General features: G+C 44.8%; 1 long non-coding RNA gene across 4 annotated transcripts in view; it reads right to left on the minus strand.

Moving 5' to 3' along the window:
- The window catches only part of Gm35500, a 73,726-nt gene that overhangs the window by 38,382 nt on the left and 13,083 nt on the right, over nucleotides 1-22,261 (minus strand). For all 4 annotated transcript variants that reach the window (XR_001782005.1, XR_385030.3, XR_001782006.1 and 1 more), the window contains exon 2: nucleotides 5,880-5,983. This is a non-coding gene — a long non-coding RNA (predicted gene, 35500). The remainder of the gene's footprint in view (nucleotides 1-5,879; nucleotides 5,984-22,261) is intronic.

The raw sequence follows: 22,261 nt of genomic DNA on the forward strand, positions 1-22,261 counted from the left end.
TAAATATTGTCTTCTATAACTTGCCTCAGTTTGGTGTGTCTTCACAACAATAGACAGGTAACTTAAACCCGCAAGTTTGGCGATTGAGCCTTGCCTGTCACAAGCATCTCCACAGGTCACATCTCTTTCAGTTCCTAGAACAACCCATTCTGCCAAGAAGGAAATGAAGATCTTTGTTCTACAAGAGGCACAGCAACTTTACCAAAGGGCCCTCATATTTAAAGCTGCTTCCCAAATACTTTTGTTTCTTCATCTTGCCGGGCGTGGTGGTGCACGCCTTTAATCCCAGCACTAGGGAGGCAGAGGCAGGCAAATTTCTGAGTTCGAGGCCAGCCTGGTCTACAAAGTGAGTTCCAGGACAGCCAGGACTATACAGAGAAACCCTGTCTCGAAAGAGAGAGAGAGAGAGAGAGAGAGAGAGAGAGAGAGAGAGAGAGAGAGCAACTTCAATCTGTATCCTTATCGTCTTCAAGGAAATTCCTCTAGAGAACTAGAGAGATACCAAAGTTGACCTGTGCACACATCTAACTCCCTAAAATGTAGATTTCCTTGCAGAACATTATTCTTTAACTTCCCTTTGCATGAGAACATGCCGATTAAGGAGACCAAGCAAGGAGCAGTCCAAAGGGGTGTTTGCTTCTCTGTTGGCTGCCTTTAGTGTTATATAGGTACATTGTTAAAACATGTAGAAGTTTAAGGGCATAGAGCACGTCCTGCTTGAGTGTGTCCTCTTCCGGCAAGCATCCTGAATTACACTTCTAAACTCCTAGGGATGCTTGTAGACGGCAGAATCATTCAAGAAGAATAAAGCACTGAAGGCCACTTTCAAGTTTCTGAATAGGAGGTTACTGAGATCCAAGCAAACATACCAAAGGCCTTGAGCTTGGAAGTGCACATATGAAGTGAGTGGGCTGGTTAGTTTCTGTGGTTGTGATGAAATACCTGAGGTAATCAAATTAAAGAACAGGTTTACTTTGGGTCACAGTTTGGGAGGTAGAGAGTCCATGGTCACTTGGTCATATTGCTTTGGGCCTTTGGTGGCACAGCACATAATGGGAGAGCAGAGTTCTTTTGCCTCATGGGAGCTGGGCAAGGGAGAGAAGGTGAAAAGAAAGGACTGAGGTTCTAACATCACTTTCAAGGGCATGCTGCCAAAAACCCAACTTCCTTCCACCCAGCCCCACCTCCAGAAGGTTCTATTCCCTTTTAATAGCACCACAGGCTGTTGACCAAGTGTGCATCTTTGGGGCTTTAAGCATACTCCAAAGTCAAGGTACTCCGAAGGAGAGGACCAGCCACATAGGCCAGGGTGAGAGACGGGGAAAACAGTGAAAATGCACAGCTGCCAATAACAGGGGCCCCAATGAACAGTGCTGGGCCAATGGAGCATTAATATTATTGATACAGAGCTGGATTCTAGAGCAAAGTAAGGAAGAAAATGTCCATAACCCCCGCTTAACTGTGTTCATTTCCTATGGCTGCTTCAAGATGAGACATCCCTCAAACTGAACACCTTAAGTCGGGTTTAATCTCATAGTTTTGAAGGCAGAAGTCCAAATTCATGTCGGCTGCACTGCACTGCACTGCACTGCACTGCCTCCAAGACTCTAGAGGAAAGCCCACCCTTCTCTCCTCCAGTTCTGGAGGCTGCAGGTACCCGTTGGTTTTTAGTGGCATCACTCCAAGCTCCGCCTCCATCTTCCTCATCTCTATGCATCTTCTCCTTTTCTGTCTCTAGAATGGGCACTTGTCCTTACATTTTGGGCAATTTAGGATGACCTCATATTTGAGATTTTTGTTACATGACCTTTTCCCCCAAATTAGTTCATATTCACACACCATATAAGCTGTGATATGAGAAAAACAAGCACGAGTGTGCATACCTATAATCATAGAACTTGGGGAGCAGAGGCAAGAAGATCCAAGGTCAGCCTGGTCTACGTGGAGATTTCCATACCAACTGAGACTACACGATGGGACCTTGTCTCAAAAATGCAGAAGGAAGGAAGGAAGGAGGGAAGGAAAGAAGGAAGGAAAGAAGGAAAGAAGGAAGGAAGGAAGGAAGGAAGGAAGGAAGGAAGGAAGGAAGGAAGGAAGGAAGGAAGGAAGGGGAAAGCAAGAAGATGTGTGTTATGATATGGACATGTCTTTTGGAGAAACTATCATTCAATTCACTACATTGATATAGATGAATGACTGAATTCATAGATATATAAACTAAGGAGTATATACAAATAAATCCCCATGCAAAATAGTTCTATTATGGGTAAGATGGCTCAGCGGATAAACATGCCCATTACTAATTCTGACATCCTGATTTAGTTTGCCATAAGCCACAGGATGGAAGGAGAAAAATGATATAAACTGTCGGTTGATCTCCAAACAGAAATAGGTTCATATACAAAACACACCACACATACACAGACACACACACACACAAATAAGTGGATTTTTTTTAATTCCAGAACCCAGAGAAATGGTTTACGGTTAAAAGCATACACTGCTCTTGCAGAGGATCCAAGTTCAGTTCCCAGCACATATATCAGGTAGTTCACAGCCACCTATAATCTGACACCCTCTTCAGGTCTCTGTGTCCACCTATAAGAATATACCCGAGACACAGACATATGCATATAATTTTTAAAATAAGTAAAATAAATGTTTTTAAAAATAAAAAAAATGTACATAACATATTCCCACCAAAGGAAGTACCAAGATGTGCCCAGCTCCCTGAGTTTAGCACTTCCTTCTGGGAGGTACAGTGTGGGAGGCAAAATCTTCTGCAGTGCAATGGAGACTGACAGACGCTTCCTCAGCCAGGTGACCAAGGTTAACAGTGGCAGTGAAAACTCATTTTAATAGTTTGTGTGCCTGACATGACGTGAACAGACTGGCATTTCCCTCCGAACTGTCTTCCTTGTAAAAACCCCCAAAACCCAAACTTTACCAAAAAAAAAAAAAATCAGATAAGCCTAAATTGGAAAACACATTGCAAAACTCTTCTAAACTTATCAAGGCCATCACAGACAAACTCAGTACAAATGTCACCATCTAAAGGAGCCCTTGAAACCAGGATGACCCAACGTGAGTAGCATGCATTCCTGGACCTCAACACACATACACAAATACCACACACATAAAAATAAACAACCTCAGAATGAATTAATGGAGAAATAAGTATAATGAAAACATTCGAAAGCTGTGAGGATTAAGACAAGATTTTTAACACACTGCCTAAATATAGTTAATCAAACACAGAATATAATCATTATTATTATAATCGCAGTTTACTTATTCTTTGCTCTGAGGAAAGAGCAATACTGACCTACAAGTGCTAAAGCATACGGAGCGTCTGAATTTGAACTCAGGTCCTCACACCCTTGCTGGTAGCTGCAGCTCCAGGAGAGCAATGCACTGTGTGTTAATATCTTGGTCCAGATGTCTTTGTCTGTGGCTTGTCAAGTCACAAGCTTGGTGAACGGCTGACCTTCATGAGGTTCAACTAGAGACAAGGTTGATTGTTCTCCATCTTCACCCATGATGGCATCCCAGACAGACAATGGATCTTTCTGGTTCATTGTGAGAAGGGAAACTTCCTACAAATGACTGTTGCAAACATGGCTTACTAAGACAATGTAAGCTTAAATGTCAAGTCCATGTCACAATCTGAGTTAGCCCTTCAGCAAGTTATGCATTGGAACAGAGAGCAACCCTGAGCTACACTTCTATTCCTGTCCCCAGTGATTGTAGTTAGGCAGTAACAAGCAGGGCTCAGAGCCATCTTCCAGGGCCTAGGGATCTCTCATGGGACTGTCCCCTTGGGTTACACAGGATGGCTTTCAAAATTCTACAGGAAATTTTCTACTTGTAGTTTTCCTTTAAGGTTTTCTGTGGTGGTCACTTATTTAAATACTCAGGCACCAAGGAATGGAACTCTTTGATAAGATTAGAAGGATAAGGAGGTATGGCCTTGATGGGGTGGGTGTGGCCTTGTCAGAGGTAGTGCATCACCAAGGCTGAGGTTTTGTAAGCCTGCCAGGTTCTATCTTCTCTTCTTCTTCTTCTTCTTCTTCTTCTTCTTCTTCTTCTTCTTCTTCTTCTTCTTCTTCTTCTTCTTCTTCTTCTTCTTCTTCTTCTACTTCTTCTTCTTCTTCTTCTTCTCTATCTCTCTCTCATTCTCCCCTCTCTCTCTTTCTCTCTCTCAGTATGTGTGTCTCTGTGTCACTATATGTCTCTGTCTCTCTCTCTCTCTCTCTCTCTCTCTCTCTCTCTCTCTCTCTCTCTCCTCTTTCTGCTTGTGGATGAGGATATAACACTCAGGCACTTCTCCAGTACCGTGGCTGTCTGCTGCCATGCTCCCTGCCATGATGACAATAGACTAGTCTTCTGAAACTATAAGCAAGTCCTCAGTTAAATGCTTTCTTTTGTAAGCATTGCCTTGGTCACAATGTCTCTTCAAGGTAACAGAACAGTGATTAACTCAGTATCGGGTGATCTGCCCTCTAACCCATAGGAATGCACCCATGTATATGTTACCAACAACACCCCATCTGCATTCTGTATTTCCCTACATCACTCACCATCCTATCAGCCTTTTTTCTGGTAAGCCCATGTGTGTACAAAGTCCAGGAAATGTGTTCCATCTTCTCCCTAAAGGCCCTCACTTCTACCTGGAGATGTGTCTTTGAATTTCTTCAGTTGAGTAAACCTGCAAGCAGTCCATGTACACTTGGGGCTCTAAGCAGTGGCCTGAGGACTCTGGAACTGCCATGACATGAACAGAGCACACAGCTTTCCCCCTTCCTGCTCCCCACCCCCATTCAGTAACAAACTCAATGGTTTAGCATCTTCTCTGAATTCCTTTATATCATCTCCCCTCAGAAAGATTATCCTAAAATTTCAAGTCTTCTGGTCACTTACTGTGAATAGCAGGATAACTCATCATATTTTAGTAAGATATTTTGAAGCAGGATTTCCTGCTTTCTAGAATTCTCTTCAAAATGTAAAACTACCTTCTGCCTCTTATCTGCAGCTTGGGGCCTTTAACTGAAAGTACTTACAAGGGGAAGAGTCATTTTCAGAATCCTGTTAATCTGTGACTTTATTAGAAATAGTAGCACTTAAACTCTGGACAGCCTAAGATGTTAGCCAGGTTGATAAAAGCTAGACATTTCTGCACCCACTGGAACTCACCTAGCTGGTGACTACGGAAGGTTACATAAACGCTGTGCAGTGAATGCAGTAAGAAACCTCCTAGACACAAGCATCATAAAGACACTCTTAGGACCCTACCACTCTTGTTCATCCCAGAATAAAAGGAGGAAACAAACAGCATCCTAATTTTCAAAGATGGAGAGAATGAGGGGAGTAAACACCTCAATAAAGTAGAAACATATCTGTGATGGTTTGTATATCCTTGGACCCGGGAGTGGCACCATCTGGAGGTGTGGCCTTGTTGGAATAGGTGTGACCTGGTTGGAATGGGTGTGTCACTGTGGGTGTGGGCATAAGATCCTCACCCTAGTTGCCTGGAAGTCAGTCTTCCACTAGCAGCCTTTGGATGAAGACATAGAATTCTCAGCTCCTACTGCACCATGCCTGCCTGGATGCTGCCATGTTCCCACCTTGATGGTAATGGACTGAACCTCTGAATCTGTAAGCCAGCCCCAGTTAAATGTTGTTTTTTATAAGACTTGCCTTGGTTGTGGTGTCTGTTCACAGCAGTAACACCCTAACTAATACAATATCCCAAGTCACATGGAAAAGAAGGCAACAGAGATTCCCCAATCCAACTCAACATTCTAACACTTTGTCCCGAGTAAGCCCCTCCCATCATCCTGATGCCCAGGAAATCCAGCCCAGCACCAACTGAGACATACCTATATTCCGAGTCCTGCCTGAGGTCCAGAGTGGTCAACTTACATAGGGATCCTTCTCAATGCTCAGCATCAATCAATCACGACATGTTCCCCATGGGATGGATCTACAGTTCAGTGAAAGGAGGACATGCAAATGTGTAAGGAGTGGCTATCAGTAAAACAGCACTTAGCAGATGAGGGAATAAAACTGAGACTATCTAAGAATCAATGTAAGCCCTAAGTATATTCCTAGAGTCTTCCCCTCTCCATAATTCAAATAAAAAACAAATTAAACTCACTGTGAAGTTTCATATCCACTACGGTGGCCATGTTTTAATTTAAAAAAAACAAATCATCAGCACATCAAGGGAGCCATGATGAGAATGGCATGCATAGCTTGTTATTATTGACAGAAACTACCTTTTCACAAAATAATTTTCCTAGATCAGTTCAGATAGGTAGTCGTATCTTTTGATATACATGTTTTATTTCATGGATCACACAAGAAAGTAATTCATCTGTGTTAGGTACAGCTTTTGCTACCCCACCTAAGCTCCAGGAACAGACCAAACTACCAGCTCCCTGCCCAGAGAATATTGGATCCACAGATGAAAAACACAAATACACACAGTAGTTCAATTTCAGTTTGCCTTATTGGCACAATGGCTGGGTGCCCCCAATCTACTCAGCTAGCTAGCATGCCCTTCCCCAAACACCTAGCTCAGCACCCTAAACCTGCACGCAGCCTCAGCTGCTCTGCCACCTTCACCCACAGCTCAACGTCCCCAACAGCCCACAGGTAGAAGCGGTCTGTGGCTGCTGCACCCAAGAACTCACCTAGCTAGTGGGCTTTTTCTCTCCAAAGCCTGTCGAACTTTCCCTTCCTACCTCTCCCACACCTGCCAGCTTGCCTGCAGGGACCTGGAAGTCCCACCTATTCCTTCCACCCAGCAATTGGCTCATGGCTTCTTTACTGATAAATCAAGAACCAATTGGGGAATAGGACCTTAGCATCAGAACCACCCCTACACATCTGAACACAAAATGACAAGCAAACCAAGACATTCAATGAACCTATTCATAATAAAAGAGAATTTATCAAAGAAAAAATTAAATAAGCATGCCAGCAAAATAGAGGGAAAGAAATGAGGTCTGGGAAAGAGTATCAAGCACAGCCGCCTAAACGCCACTCCTTGGGTCCTGAAGAGGAGAGTGGAAACGGGAGTCAGAACAGCTCCCAAACTTCCTGATAAAGATGCCAGATTTATTCAACTCAAGTCTACTATCACTTAAAAGTCACAAAGAGAGAGACAAAAAACTTTAAACTTCCACATCAATAGTAAGGTGTTTCCAACCTCAGGATCCATAAAATGAGAAAGAACAGAAGGGTCAGGAAGATAGAATAATTAACTGGCTTCTAGGATGAGGGCGACAACTGGACTGGTCTTTTAGCTGACCCCATGCCTCCTGGCAGGCCCACATGCTCCCACTCCACTCAAGAGCAATCTGATAAATTGTAAAGATTCCATTCTCTCTTGTTTAGCTGCTTTCCCTCAGTGGGGGTGAATGGTAATTTTCCACGAGTATGAGCAAGAGGGGAAAGTGCATACAATCTGCATCCTCGACACCGGAATTTTAATAAAGACAAATGGTTCTCCTCACTGAAAATGGTCTGCACTAAGACCCTTCCTTCTGTTCTGCTTGGAGCAGAGAGAAGTGAAAACTCAAATAGTGTTGCCTTTTTAATGAGAGAAAAGAAAGAGCTCTACTTAGATGTGCCCCAACTTTGTGTATTTTTGCCATGAACCTCAGCAGACATTCTTATCTTTTTATCAATGCATTCATCCTTTAGTACCCTTGAGGGATAGGTTTCAGGACACGCTGGAGTCTGTTAGATTGAGTGGCAAGTTCCTAACAGAATCTGTGCATTGCCTGCCACAAGCTGTCAGTCATCTCCAGATTACCTGTGCTCAGTACAAAGCAACAACCATGAAAATATCTGTTATCTCGTGCTTTATTTCAAGAATAACAACAATAAATGTATACAGATGTTCAGTGCCAATCTCTTGTCTCAGATGCATGGTTAGTTGACTCCGTCGTAGATACAGAATTCATGAGAACAGCCAGCCAGCTGTACTGTGCATACATTGTAAGTTTCTGATACTTAAAACTACCTTTACTATGAACCAGATGTTAGAACCTTCCTGACTGCAAAGGAGAATGAAGTTCTCTGAGCTTGACAGTGTGAGCCACCACTGGCTCTGAGTCTGTGGGAGCTGCACTGAAAATTTGCTGGGTCATGCCACCTCTATTCTTGGTTTACATAATGCTGCAAATAACTTTCCTATTAAAAATCAGGATGAAATTAAATCATGCATGTGCCAGGTGTTTAACAGGCCTTTGATCTGTGCCATCGCTTTGGGTCATGTTGAAGGTTTGGTCTCCATCTGGTGCCGGTAGTGCAGGATGACTCTATTATAAGGATGCTCACTTTATCAGAGGATTAACCCATTGAATATCTCTAAACAGGCTCCTGGGAGTTAAAAGGAACTGGAAGATGAGACATTATTGAAAGGAACATGTCACTTGGGTGTGACTTTAAAAAGGGTATCTGTTCCCTGTCTTCTGTCTTGTTTCTCTGCTTCCTGGCTGCCATGAAGTAAAGAAGTATGTTCCACTGTCATCCTGCCTTCACGATATTCTGCCTCCTGATGGTCCCACAACTACAGCACTCAAACCACTGAAACCAGGAGCACAGGTAAACCTTTCCTCATTTAGACATTTCTCCCAGAATTTTGTCACAGTAACATAAAGTCTGACTAAAACACCCGACACCCTTGGCCCAGAACAAATAACAACAAAAATACTTGGAATGAATTTTTCAAAATGAAACGCTAACTTTAAAGTACTTTGTTTTTTAATTAAGCTGGATTTGGAGTGAAGCTTTCATGGGAAATAAGAAAGATGCCTTTTTGTTTGATTTAGCTGTAGGCTGGGCCCCATGTGAAGACACAGTATGAGTGAAGAGAAAATGATAGCCTTTCTGGTTCCTGGGAGTTGTACCATCTAGGGCAAATGGTCTGACAGCAGTGATGCTTGGGTACACAGGCTTCAAAAGAGGCATGTGCACAGAATCAGAGACTACTGGCCATGGCAGGTACCCTCTGAGCAAAGACCAACAGAAGGAGTCCAATAGGGAACGAAAGAATCAGCACAGCCGCTGGTGAACCAGGGTCAGAATCAGTAACAACAGCTCAATGTATCTTACTCAGACAGAAAGAAACCTGAGGCTGAAGAGATAGCCTAGCCAATAAAGTGCTTGCCAGGCAAGAATGAGGATCCAAGGGCCTTATTTCCATCCTTAGGACCCACAAGCAAAGCTGGGTGGCAACCCGTGCCTGTAACCCATTGCTTAGAAAACGAAAACAAGAAGATTATCCAGGGCTTGTTGACCAAGCCAAATCAGCTCTAGGTTCAGTGAGAGACCCTGTCTCAAAAAATATAGAGAAATAATTGAGCTAGGCACCTGATGTTTCTCTCTCGTGCTCTCTCGCTCTCTTGTTCTCTCTTGCTCTTTCTTACTCTCTCGCTCTCACATACAAACATATACATACTCACACACATACATATGGATACATGCATACATACATGCGGGAAGTGGGTGCTGCCGCATGGGCCAAGATGGCACCCTGACCCATTGCTAGGCCTGTGAACCCACTTGTTTACTGCCTTGACCGAGCATGCTCAGTGAGGCTGCATGTGTGGGCTGCCTGCCAGGCTGGACTGTTCCTCGTGATCCGGACCTATCAGCCTATCGGTGACCGACCTGAGCTGGAGTGTGTGTGAACTCTGATTGGATGAGGTGGGGGTGGAGCTAGATGAAGTTAGTCGTCGGGAGTATAGTAGAAGTTGTTGTTGCCGGGAGTTAGGGTATAGCTTGCTGCAAGAAGGAGTGGAAGAAGAAGCTGCTGGGGGAGAGAGCTGTAAGAAAAAAAGGCCACAAGTAAAAGAAGAAGCTGTATCGTAGCCCTTGCCCTAAGTAGGAGTAGTTGTTGTAAGGAAAGCTGCAAGAAGGAGTAGAAGAAGCTGCTGGGGAAGAAGGATGGAAGGGGGGAAAGCCCGAATTAAAGAAGCTGTTTCGTGAACCCGACTTGGTGTCCATGATGTTCCTGTTTCTCCATGAGAAGAAAAAAAAAAAAAAAAAAAAAAAAAGCAAGAAGGGAAGGGAAGGGAAAAGAGGGGGGAAAGTGGGAAAGGGAAAAGGGAAGGGAGGGGAGGGGAGGGGAGGGGAGGGGAGGGGAGGGGAGGGGAGGGGAGGGAAGGGAAGGGAAGGGAAGGGAAGGGAAGGGAAAAACATAAAAGCTGATGTACTACCTATCAGCTGAGTCACCAGAAAGGACACTTTCATTTTGTGTATTTAATAAAGGAGCTGAAGGTCCTAACTCAACACGTTCATGGTTGTTCACCTGGGACTGAAAACCTTCAAATCATCTTCTCACCTTGCCCTTTGACATTTTTTTTTTCTCAGAATTCTTCTCCCTGTAAATCTCCATGTTTTTCTCCTCCTTCCTGGCTCCGGTTTGTACTAAGGTTTACTTGCTAGTGTTTAACCTTCCCTAGAAAATCCACATAAAGGCTCATGGTGGAAGCTTGCACAGGAGACTCCCTGCACACCACTGCCCTTGGAAAAACCAACATAAATCGGTGCCTCACTGCTGGGAGTTAGGGACATTTTCACAGATCCTTAATTGCCGTAAACGAAGAGCTAGGATGGACTGAGAGTTCAATGTAAAACAAAATATGGGAATTGGGAAGAAGGACTCTGAGGCACACAGCTCCCAAGTTTCCAGAAAGAAGAGTAAATGCCTGCACACGTATGAAGGCAGAGACATTGGCCTACAGAGGATGGCCAGGAGCCCTAGAAATACTCCCCCCTCCCCCCGCCAGAGAATGCTAGAACGAATTCTACCTCAGGGTCTGGGACGCCCACCATGTTCTGACCCTCCGCTGGGTTTTACTCTGATTCTCCTCTGACCTCTCTGATTCTCCTCTGCAAGCCACAGAACTGAACTTGACTCCGGGATGAGCAGGTTCCCGGCTGGAACATTTGCCCATCTGATATTTTCACCTAAGGGAGTCTGATTGATGCTAAAGTTGTCTGGGCATAACAGGTGACACTGTGGGACTTGGCTGTCCTTCCCATCAACAGAGGCACACATAAGAGCAGGAACATGTCTTAGTAGCCCGCCTGGTGTCCTGCACCTGTGATTCTTGGTGGCTTCTCAGCCACCCCTAGGCTGGCAGAGGCTGGGGCTGCTGCTGACTGGAATTCCCCTCTTCACAGTGTCACCTCATGGTGTCATCTCCTCGTGCTTATCTCTGAGCCACGGGAGGAGGAAGGGAGGACGCAGGCGCCTCCACTGTCACTTCCAAGAGGAATAGCCACCAGGGTTTGAAGCAGGCAGGGCCCTCGCTGGGAAACATCTGCTCAAAAAGCATTCCCATGCTAGTCTCACCTTGGGATCTCATTTGGCAAGTGTTCTAAGACCGAATGATGTCAGGATAAACTCATAAGAAAGATATAAGTAGATGCTCCAGGCAGACACCACTGAGTGAGATCATTAAAAGGGGGAGGGGGAGTGAAAGAATTTTCAAGTCCAAGTCCTCCAGGAAAATAATTTGGAGCTAATTAGAAATAACTTAAACACAGGTAAGGTTTCCAGGGCAAATTTCATCCTTTCTGATGCCAAGGATTGGAAGGATTACATCTAAAAAAAAAAAAAAAAAAAAAAAAAAAAAAAGTACCATATGGCTTTCGTCTAGATTTTTTGCAGAAAACAAACTGTCTTCTGTCCTTTCCAAAAGTCCATCCAAAGCACAGGCACAACACCAACAGGATGCCCTTGGCCCATCCTTGATAACACATCGTTCTTGTGGGCACAGGCACAGCTCCATCAGGATGCCCTTAGCCCACCCGCAGTAACATCTTTCTCGTGGCACGATTTATTACTTCCAGTATGAGTACAATTAGGAGCTTCTCCTAAAAGTCTGAAACTGATAGCGTGAGCACAAGACAAATTGAATATCTTCTCTAATCTTTAAAATCAAAGAGAAGATACGCAGCTGAGTAGAATATATGTATAAAATTATCAAGTACTATTTACATTGAAAGCAGACCCTGGGGGAAAGGTTCTCCCCTCCCAGACCCCAACATGTTGACATCAAGGGTCCTCTAAACATTCTGTCCTGACAGCTCTGTAACATGGGAGAAAGGGAAAAAGAAGCAGCTAAGGGTGTGTGTGTGTGTGTGTGTGTGTGTGTGTACTGTGTCCTTGGGAACAGCTGGAAGATAAACCATTTCTGACACACACTGCTATCTGTTATCTCATGACATAAAAATGCCTGACCAGGAACAGGAAGCGGGATGATCTCAGTCAGAATCCGGCTGACTTGCTCAATGAGGCTTCTGGGTCTGTTTTTGCTGGCCATGGTAAACCCTGGCTAGATGGTGTTACCTTTGTTTGCTCGGCTCTCTCACCGCTACTGTAGCATTTGATTTGATAATATGTTGCAAGCTTTCTTTTGATATGTTGCAAGCTTCCTCCAGCTTCTCTGAACCTCCTACTTGTTTTTGTTGTTTTGTTTTGGGGTTTTTTTTGTTGTTGTTCTCCTTTGCTTTCTACACATTGGTACTAGGGATGTAGCTTAGTTGGTAGAGTGCTTTCCTGGCATGCACAGATCCTTGGGTTTGAGCCCCAACATTTCACAAACAGGGCGCGGTAGCACACATTCATCACACAGTGAGATCCAGGCCACCCTGGATCTCAAAAACATCTCAAAAACAAAGCAAGAAACTCACTCATTCCAAGCCAGGAGTGTGGCTATTGTTGTGTTTTATAAAAATAAGAGAGAAAGAATATGTTGGGTAGAGGTGTGGTAAGGTGTGGAGGAAGGGGGTGCCTCTGCAGGCCGGTGCTGAGGCATCCCTTCCCCCTGAGGGACCAGCCACACAATGGTATAGTATACAATAGAGTTGATTCAGATCATAGGGAGGGGAGTTGAAAGGGTAGTAGAAACAGAGAAAGGGGAGAGAGAGGAGAGAGAGAGAGAGAGAGAGAGAGAGAGAGAGAGAGAGAGAGAGAGAGAGAGAGAGAGAGAAGGGGCAAGCAGCCCCTTTTATAGTGAGACAGGCACACCTGGCGGTTGTCAGGTAACTGTAGGGTGGAACCTAGACAAAATGTTCACAGTTATCATAAATCACTATCTGGATGTCATAGAACAGTACAGCCTGCAAGCCTGTGCTAACCTAAGTATCTTATTTCACGATATACAGACTTCTAATTGCAGGTGTCAGAAGCAATAACACTTACCAGTTACCTAGTACTTACCATGCTTTAGTTACTGTTTTAAGTACTTATGTGACTCTAACCTATACTATAATATAAATGATTTGAATCCCTTTTTATCTTTAAAATTTATTTATTTACATCCCAAATGCTGCCCCTTCCTGGTCCCTTCCTCAAAGGGGTCCTCCCCGTCACCTCTGAGAGGGTGTCCCCCAAGTTCCTCCACCCTGATGAATCAAGTCTCTACAGGATTAGGGACATCCTTTCCCACTGAGGCCAGGCAAGGCCTGGTGCATATGTGCCTGGGGCCTCAGACCAGCTGGTGTGTGCTCTTTGGTTGGTAGTTCACTCTCTGAGATCTCCCAGAGGTACAGGTTAGTTGACACTGTAGGTCTTCCTGTGGGGTTGCCATCACATTCAGGGCCTTCAGTCTTCCCAGAAAGGTCCCCTACCTTTGTCCAATGTGTGGCTGTAGGTATCTGCATCTGTATCAGTCAGCTACTGGGTAGAGCCTCTCAGAGGACAACTATGTTGGCTCCAGTATGCAAGCACAACATAACATCAGTAATAATGTTAGGATTTGGTGCCTGTCCATGGGATGGGTTTCAAGTGGGCTGGTTACTGGTCAGCCATTCCCTCAGTCTCTGTTCCATCTTTGTCCCTGCATTTCTTTCAGACCGTACCAATTTTGGGTTGAAAGTTTGTAGAAGGGTTGGTTCCCTTATCTCTCCACTGGGGGGTCCTGTCTGGCTACTGAAGGTAGTCATGTCCGTATCTCCACTAATGGACATTTTGACTAAGGTCACCCATATTGACTTCTGGGGGCCCCCCTCTCCCAGGTCCCTGGGAATTCCAAGACCCCCCCCCTTGAATCCCACTTAGAAGGGGAACAAAATAGGCAGAAGGAAAAAGGAATCTGGCTGGGAGAGGGGAGGAGGGGGCAGGATTGAGTATGGGGAGAGACAGGAGAGAGGCCCAGAGGGTCAGGAGAGTGAATGGAAATTGCATCCCTTTTTAGATGATAAAACAGACGTGTAAAAAGGTTAAAAGTCCCCAAGTTCACAAAGCTTCTTCAGTATAAGGAAAAGCCTGGGTTCACAGCCAAGTGTTCTTGGCTTAAAGTCTATACTGTGATCACCCACACAGAAAAGCTCCCTAGGTACCTAAATGCACTGGCTGGTTGAAAGAGTTAACTTTGCATACTGGAAAAGGCATTTTGGCTTGTTGTGTTTGATATGTTTATAAAAAGATAGAGTGAAAAAGGATATGAGCTATGGAGGTGTGGTGAGTATGGGGGAAGGGGATGTCTCAGTAGGCCCATGCCAAGGCATCCCTTCCCCTGAGGGACCAGCCACACATTGACAGTATAGTATAGAATAGAGTTTATTCAGGGCATGGGGAGGGGAGTCAAGAGGGTAGTAGAGGCAGAGAAAGGCAGAGGGGAGTAGAGGCCGGCAGCCATGAGCACATGGAGAGAGGGGGAAGAGAATGGGGAAGGGGCAAGGGGACAGAGCAAGAAGACAAGAGATCAAGAGAGTAAGAGAGGAAGGAGGGGGCAAGCAGCCCCTTTTATAGTGGGTCAAGACTACCTGGCTGTTGCCAGGTATCTGTGGGGTGGAGCTTAGACAGGCTGCTAACAGTGCTGATGTGAGGGATGCTCAGAGAGTCTCCAAGCTACATTTGATAAAATTATCTGTGTGTTCCTGCTGAAAAGAAGTGAGACTATGTAGTCTAATCCTTTCTTTGTTTTTTGTTTGTTTGTTTGTTTGGTTGGTTTTTCCTGGAAAGCTGAGGGCTAGAGTTTAGATCTTCACCTATTTATGAAAACAAAAAACAAAAAAACAAAAAAACAAAACAGGAAACAGCTACCTGGTCTGGTCCCAAACATCACTGATTAACCTTGAGTAAATCCTAAGTCAATCTCTTAATGCTAAAATGAAGCTTAAAATAGATGCCCCCCTGCCCCAGGGTTTTTTCAAGCTGTACCTTCTGGAATGCTAAGTTGAATGAGTTGTTCTGGGTCAAATAGCTTCATAAGTAAGGAAAATGCAGAGAGGGAGCCAAGTCTCACTCACATCTAAGAGGCATGGGGAAGATGGGCCATAGCTTTGGGATGGGAATATGAAGCGCTCTCTCTCTCTCTCTCTCTCTCTCTCTCTCTCTCTCTCTCTCTCTCTGACTCATAGGAGAGCACAAAAGGAAGACATAAACAAGGGAACCCCTGGTTGAATTACAGTGGGACGTGGAGGGGAAGGCCCTGAGCAGAGTGACCTCAGGAGTCAGCTCCACCATGGAGTGAGAAGAGTGAAGTAACCTGGCCTTGGGATTCTAAATCCATTCTCAAGAGCAGGGAAATAAAGTTTCCCAGGGGAAGCTGAGGGCAGAGGGCTGTTGAAGTACACCGTGTAAAGGAGCAAGAAACAGCCCCACATCATGAAATAGGACGAGACATGTGTATTATTGCTTATTTATGACAGATAAATTATCTCCTCCAAAATGGCCACATGCGCCCCCACCTCCCCACGGCACCCCCACTCAAGAAAACTGCTCCTTGGTTGGTTTAGAAGAGAGCGGGAAATGAGGAGAGAAGATGAGATGTAAGTCTGTGAGTTGAGGGATTAGGATTTGAGGTGAATGGGAGCAAGACTACGAGCTTTGGAGCCTCGGAGAACCTCGACTCACAGACATTGACAAATGTGTTAGCAGGGAGATCATAGTTCCCTCCACATATAGAGGAAATGATCTCACAGTTACTGGGACCCAGGGCTTTGAACACGGAGTGACTCTGGGGTGACATTTGGATTGCCTTGAGCAAGTGGCAGCAAAGAGTGTCCCCAGTCTGGAACCACTGTTGAGAGACTTAAGCAGAAGCCCAGAAACATAAGCTTAAACAAAGAATCAGGTCCCTGAATGAAACACATCCAGCCAGCTGCAGCTGCAGGGAGTCAATTGTCCCATTGCATTCCTTTCTGAACTCCCGAGATTACAAGTTTCCTAGCAACCCCAGCAATCCTCCCACCCAAATGGCCCCTGAGAGTCACATATCACTTTGCCCCAAATATCATGAAGCCTAACCTAAAACAGGCATATCACTTTAAAGCCAACCTTCCCCCATAAACTTCTTATCCAATAAGGTAATGCCAAGACTTAAGAACTCCCAACCCCACCCCCGCCTCCCACCCCACCCCACCCCACCCCACCCCTGCTTGCTTTTTTGTCCTTTACAAACCCCTTCTCCCAAAGCTCTCGGTCGATTTTCCTATCCTGTTGCATGAGGAAGGTTTGTGGCCCAAGCTCGTGAGCTTGAATAGACTGTCATGTGCTTGTGTCGGAGTTGTGGTTCCTGATGGTCTCTTTGGGGTTTTGCAATCTGGGCACAACACTGAGAGAGAGTGGTCTTGTCACTACCGACATTTGGAACTGGATAGTTCTCTAGTAAGGGCTGCAGGTATTTCAAAAGGTTAAAAAACCCTGATGCTTATGGCACCACCACCTCAAGTGACAATAACCAAAAGATGTCCCCAGTTATGCCTGCCAGTAAAAACTCTCCCAGCTAAGAAGTACAGGGTAGGATGAAGAGATGGGGGAGTGATCTACTGATGAGACACTTTAAAGAGGGGAAGAGGAGTCGAAACCCACAGTAGGTCACTGGGAGGCTCTATAGTTGTATTAATCATGCTGAGGAATCTGGGGGGTGATTTGGGATTCAAAGCATTATCACCAATTATTTCAACGAGCTTTTCAACAAGGGCCCTCCAGATGCCCATTCTTTCTACAAGCTTCATTTTTTTGTTTCAAACCCTCATCCTTTCTCCCTCCGGAGGCTGTCACTTTCTCCTCTAGTTAAAATCTGGCGGAAGAATTATTTCCTTTTCTTAAAGCTTGTCAAAGTTTAATCAGCCTGATTACCAGACTGAAAATGAATGGCTCGGAGATTCTAGTTTCTAAAAACAGGCGCTCAATCAACACAATTGTGCACACCTGAAAAGGGGCCCTCCGTCCATACCGCGGAAGCCTCCAGGGGGCGTCAGTGAACACAGATTAACCCTGACGTTGCTTCAAGAGACTGATCATGCATCCCTCAGTCTAAGCAGTAACAACCAAGCGAAGTGAAAGGCTCCTGGTGTGTTTATTAAAAGATAAAGAGAGAAAGGAGATGTTCTATGGAGCTGTGGTGAGGTATGGGGGAAGGTGGTACCTTGGCGGGCCCATGCTGAGGCATCTCTTCCCCCTGAGGGACCAGCCACACGATGGTATAGCGTAGAATAGAGTTTATTAAGGGCATGGGGAGGGGAGTTAAGAAAGTAGTAGAGGCAGAGAAAGGCAAAGAGAAAGAGAGAGTAGAGGAGTAGAGGCCAGCCATGAACACGTGGAGGGGGGGCGGGGAGGGGACGAGAGGACAGAGCAAGAGAGCAAGAGAGGATCAAGAAGAAAAGAGAGCTAGGAGGGAGCAAGCAGCCCCTTTTATAGTGGGTCAAGCCTACCTGGCTATTGCTAGGTAACTGTGGGGCGGAGCTTAGACCGATTGCTAACAGCTCTTTCCGAGTCTTAACCCCTAGTGTGGGGCTTGAAAGTTTAAGGTAGAGTAGGCACCTTGCCTCATCAGAAGTAAAGTGAATTCAATCACGTTCGCCTAGCCTTCATAAACTGATGTCTTGGGGCTGGGGCGATAGCGCACTTGCTAAAATACGTGCTGAACAAGCATGGAGACCAGGGATCAATCCACCAGCACCCACTTAAATAATCCCGCCCTCCTCCCCTAATGCTCAAACCTCTTAGAGTTGCTCTAAGAATGAGAGACTTGGCGCAGAAGCCTTACATTCCCTCGCCACTTCAAGGATATAAAAGGTTTGCCAGGGTGACAAAGTAAAGACTATTTCTTTGGCAAGAGCTGGTGCCAGGCACTAGCTATGCCCACTTTGCTCCCATTCCAAGGTGAATGGAGCCGCCTTCGTGGCAAGTCTGAAGGCTTCTACTCGCAGAACAGATCTCAGGTGGACCTGGTGGTGTCGACCTGTAACCACAGCTGTGTGGAGGCTGACGGAGTAAGATGGAAAACACAGTGTCTACCTGGGATACAGTGTGAGTGGAAGACTTATCTGGAGTTGGTGAAGCACAAAGATCTGTGTTTAATCTCCAGCTACCACCTATAAATAAATAAATAAATAAATAAATAAATAAATAAATAAATAAATAAATAAATAAATAAATAAATAAATAAATAGAACCTGTTGCAGTGACACAGGCCTGCGATCCCCGTGATGGAGAGGTTGAGGTAGCTTGGTTTCTGGGCAGCGTAGGATTGTTGGTGAGTTTCAGTCCAGCATCTCAAGGGTGGACAGCACTAAGGAGCAATATTCAAGTTTGTGTTCTAATCTACACACACACACACATACACACATGCTTGCATTCCTGTACACACACAGGCACACACACACATGCTTGCACATATGTACACACACAGGCACACACATGCTTGCACACCTGTACACACATGCACACTCATGCTTACACATCTGTACATACACAGGCATACACACATGCTTACACACCTGTACACACACAGTCACACACTCATGCTTGCACACTTGTACACACACAGGCACACACACATGCTTGCACACCTGTACACACAGGCACACACATGCTTGCACACCTATACACACATGCTTATACACCTGCACACACATGCTTCCACACCTACCTGTACACACACAGGCACATACATGCTTGCACATCTGTACACACACAAACACACAGGCACATGCACGCATGTGTGCATGCATGCGTGTACATACACACAAGAATTTTTCCACCTTACTGCTACTTTGAGGCTAAGATATTTTGAGGTTTCAGAATACCTGGCCTACAAGGATGTGGCTTCATCTTCTCACAGATCCTGTCTACATAAGAAAGAGGCAATTTAACACAGAATCTGTGATCATCTGATTCTAAGCTGTTGCCAAAGAGGATGGTAGTCCATCTGTCTGTGGTCTCTGGGACCTTTATCAATTAAGTCAGAGATAACAGTCAGGGTTTAAAACATAGGATAACTGGGGGAATTAATTTTTTTCTAAAGTGGAGTCTGTAGTGAAGACCCAGATTTTTTTCTTCCTCTTTATTGAGCCCATCTAGGATCAATACCTTGACAAAACAAAAAATTTAAAGAATTATTAGGAAAGTGAAAAAAAAAAGTCTCGATATCATTCCAGTTGATTCAAGAGCCACAAACAGCTTCTGCTGAATAGCTTTTCAATGCTTTGTAAAGTCCTCAGTTTTAACTCTCATCTCCCACAACCTGCTAATGAGTAATTCACCCCCTGGCGCTGGCACCTAGTGCTCTTGGAGTAGGCGGCTCTGGCGTTGTGACAGCTCGCTGTTAGAGCGAAGACGTACAGACCGACAACTTCACAGAAATGTATTTCTCACAACCTAAGGGTCAGAAGTCAGAGGCCACGTCATGTGCAGCCTTGTTTCTCCCGGGGTTCCAGGGTTTGGCTTACAGAAGGGACTCTGAGAATCTAGTTAAATGCAGATATCTTTCTGATGCCCCACACCCTCTTCTTGTAAGGACTTGAGTCTCTTTCAGTTAGTTGGACCCCACCTCTGTGGCCACCTATAACTTTAATAACTTCCTTAAAGGTTCAGTCTACCAAGATAGACACATGGGGGCTAAAGTTTCAACCTAGGAATTTTGGAAGACAAGATTCTTCCCATAACAAGAATGAAGCCCCTGTGGGTTTCCACAAAAACTCTCTGCCTCTGCCTTGTCCTAGTCAGAAGAAAAAGGCACAAAGGTACAGAGGTACACTTCTTACCAAGGGCCAAATGAACATTCAAAGGGAGGGAGGGAGAGAGAGAGAGAGAGACAGAGAGAGAGACAGAGAGAGAGACAGAGAGACAGAGAGAGAGAGACAGAGAGAGAGACAGAGAGAGAGAGACAGAGAGAGAGACAGACAGAGAGAGAGACAGAGAGAGAGAGAGAGAGGGAGGGAGAGAAGCAACTTAACAGATAAGGTTCATTCTCCACAGAATATCCCCATTCAAGAGTACCAGCACTCCAGAAGCATCACAAGTTCAAGGCCAGCCTGGGCTACATAGTGAGTCCTTGCCTTCAAAAGGAAAGGCAAAAACCATTTCCCTTCCCAGCCTGTGGCTCTGTCCAGTGTGATTCCCCTCCCGCTTTATCAGTCTGGTTATATTGATGCACGTTTCTTCCAAATAACTTATCAAAGGTCTCATGAATTAATGAACACTTCAAAGGACAACTGAAGAAAGCCACGAGTTGAACAAAACAACCCCACACATCAACCCTACCACCTCCTTGCCTTGACTGGCAGACACGCTGTCTTTTCCAGAGTTCTTTTCTCCTATTTTCCTTTGGTCACCTTAGGATTTCATTTTGACATGTGAGTTCTGCTTTGTGCTCCCTCACCTCAAGGGCAACGGGCACAGCTGACCTAGGCAGGACTGTAAATCGAGTGGTCTCTCTAAGGCCCTTGTAAGAGCGTGCTAGGCTCCTCTGTCTTGTGCTGGGCCCATCTTGTCACTTTCTGCCTTATGTGAGCCCCGACACACCACACATTTTGTCAGGAGCACATAAACCATAGTGACATTAGCTCAGCCTCCGTAGTGACATTAGCTCAGCCTTGGAGTGGAGACTTCTCTTTCTCTTTTCCTCCAAAGACCATAAATTCCCCCTGTCAAATTATACGCTCTGTTCCTAAAAACAGGTTCTGTTTCTATGTACTTAGAATTCTGCTGATTTAACACACATGTCTCTAGGTATCTGTGTACTTGTGTTCTGGGTGACCAATATGTGGTTCAGTAACTCCACTCTTGCTGACAATATTTCAGAAAAATGGATGAATTTCAGGCTATGTCAAATGGTGTTTGCAACCAACTAGTGTCTCATAGTCATACTTAACATCTGAAAACCCTTCAAAGGAAATAATACAACCTCTACCCACCCCCCATAAAAAAAGAAGATTTCTAAATAGTTTATACTCCATTTATAAAAATAAGACAAAGTATAGTTCTTAAGTAAAGCAAAAAATATGTAAGATGCAAAATAATTCAATTTTACAGTATTTATACCCCAGTGTTCACACATGGTCAGACAATCGTGGACTTTACTAATTGTACAGAGGAACATCAGAAACTTTCCTGGTGATACCCACTTCCACCCGACACCGTTAATTAGCTGCTATTAATTTTCAAATCACACTTTAACATCTGGTCACAATTTAAACTGAGTTCTAACTTTTGGTTTCCTTGGAAACATTATGTGCTGTTAAGGCTTAAAATAAACTGTCTGAGCCTTTGTTCTTGATATAAGAGTTAGAGAATTGTCCTGTTTGGTGGTACTTTTTCTTTACTCTTTTACTGGCCTGTATGTTTGCCCTGTAGTTGTAACTGTTTCCACTAAAATTTCACACTGTATCATTTCAATTAGAATGCACAATCCCAGAATCAGAAATTCTAGCATGCCTGTTCTACATCCCTGTGTCTTTCCACCACAGCCCTGTGGTGATTTGTCTGCACTGCTGTAGCAAAATTCCTAAGACTTTGCAAACAATGGAAGTTTATTCCTCAGAGTTCCCAGAACTGAGAAACCCAAGATCAAAGTTATGACACATTTGCTCTGCTCTGTGCTACCAAGGTGGTAAGACCATTGCCAATGAGAATAACTGCTGGAAGCTGGGTCCTCACCTTTTAGGAAAAGAAAAAGCATAGGGGACGTAGATAGCCCCCTCCACCACTTCTGTCAGGGTACTAATCACATTCTTAAAGCAATGGCTCCCAGGACCAACGGCCTCATGAAAGCAGACCTTCAACACCATCGTCTTGGGACATTCATTTGAATTCTGGAGGAACACATACATCCTATGGTGATTCTATTACAGTATCTGTTCTCAATCTGTGTATGGCCTGTCCCTCAGGTCTGTGGCTCACACAAAAACTCCATTCAGTTTCAGTCAACCAACTCTAATCAAACTGTTTAGTTTGGTCAGCATCCCTCCTCTGCAAGACTTTCTTGATGGAGGAATGTTCCTG

The sequence above is a fragment of the Mus musculus genome, chromosome 16, assembly GCF_000001635.26.
Source record: "Mus musculus strain C57BL/6J chromosome 16, GRCm38.p6 C57BL/6J".
NCBI lineage: Eukaryota > Metazoa > Chordata > Mammalia > Rodentia > Muridae > Mus > Mus musculus.